The following is a 1,571-nucleotide window of genomic DNA, read 5'->3' on the forward strand; positions in this document are numbered from 1 at the left end:
TGGCGCCCCCTGGCGGCCCAAGGACGCCCCTCACGCCGTGGCTCCCCTCAGCGGGACCCGCGACGGGGCGGGCCTGGGCCCCGCAGGGCCGGGACGCGGCCGGGGACGGGCGGCGACAGGAGCGGGGAGGCGCCGGCGGGGTCACAGCGCCGCAGTCTCGCTCCCATCTCTCACCCCCAAAAGGAATCTGGAGCGAACCGTCAGCCCTACAGAGACGTGGCCCCTCTGCCCAGCCGCCCCCAGCATGGCCGCTCCCCTCAGGCTCAGACGCTGCGGCCGCAGGGGTCGGACCCAACGCGGGGCCCCCTCAGCCTCCTGCCGTGTCCGCCTTCTCACCCTTCGCTGGGCATCGCTCCGGGAGCCGCGGCCACATGGGACACCGGGAGCAGCGGCCTCACTCGGGGGACACCGGGATGCTCGGCACCCCTCGGCAGCAGCCCTGTCACTGCCAGCCCAGGGCGTGCCCTGGTACCCACAAGCGCAGCCAGGAGCGATCTACATTCACAGCCTACAAAAAGAACCATCCAGAAGGGCGCTCGCCCCGTCCTGCTCACCCCACGCACCGCCCTGGTCACCCTCGGCAGGGCTCAGCATCCCCCGCTGCTCCGCTCCCCACCCCACAGCAAAGCTGGCCCTGGCCCTCCTCCTCAGGGATCCGTGCATCCCAGCACACGCGGGTCAGGACAAACAGCGCGGGCAGGGCAGGCAGCAAGGGCTCATTCCAGTCACGGCCGCACGCCTGCCGCCACGGTGGGACCAGAAACCCTGCAGAGACATCGAACGCTGGAAAATCGTCAGCTTTTCAGGGAAAGAGCGTGCAAAAAACAGTCAGCGGTGCCACGGGAACAAGAGTTTTCCTTTTGCGGTTGTGCAAAATGTATTTTCAAGCAGCTCCTATTCAGCTGAGCAAATAACAGAAAAAATTGCCAAGAACCTTCTGGCTAAGTTTTAAGGAAATTTGCTTTCATCTTGACAACCCTTCTTCATTTCCTTCCCATGAATATCTCAGCAATCCAGTTTACTCACTCAGAGGATCACAGAAAGAAAACTGTGAAGTAAATGTCAGTATTATTTGCATCTTTATCCAGTCTGCCATAAAAGCAACACCATGTTATTTATCTGATCTAGCACAACTCAGTAACAGCTCAAGTATAGAATATTCATGATGTGCAAAGCAAAAAAATGTTAATCGTTTGAGAATACAAGAGGCAAAGAGCTGAGCCTGTGAGTTATCCAGAGAAGTGCCTCAGCTTGGGGTGTTTTTTTTTCCTCCCAAATAATAGTTATCAACTGAAAAACTTGCATTCAGAAACTAACATTTGACCAAAATAAGCCTGACAATTTTTGTAGAGTAAAAAAAAGAATAATACATCAATATTCTTCTGATTTCTTTTCAGCTGGCCAAAGAGTTGGCTGCGCTGGGTGAAAGCCAGCTGTGTTTGTTCAAAATGTTTTCTGTTCCGTCAGCCTTGCTCCGAGTCTCCCAACAGCAAGGCTTTGCTTCTCCTGGAGGACACGTCTCTGAAAAAGCCGTGTACCATCTGGGGGTGGAAGTGGGAAGGTGGCAGCAT

Source organism: Corvus kubaryi, unplaced genomic scaffold (genome assembly GCF_017639235.1).
Source record: "Corvus kubaryi isolate FWS band 111438036 unplaced genomic scaffold, C.kubaryi_AGA036_p1.0 37264, whole genome shotgun sequence".
In the NCBI taxonomy this organism is placed as follows: Eukaryota; Metazoa; Chordata; class Aves; order Passeriformes; family Corvidae; genus Corvus; species Corvus kubaryi.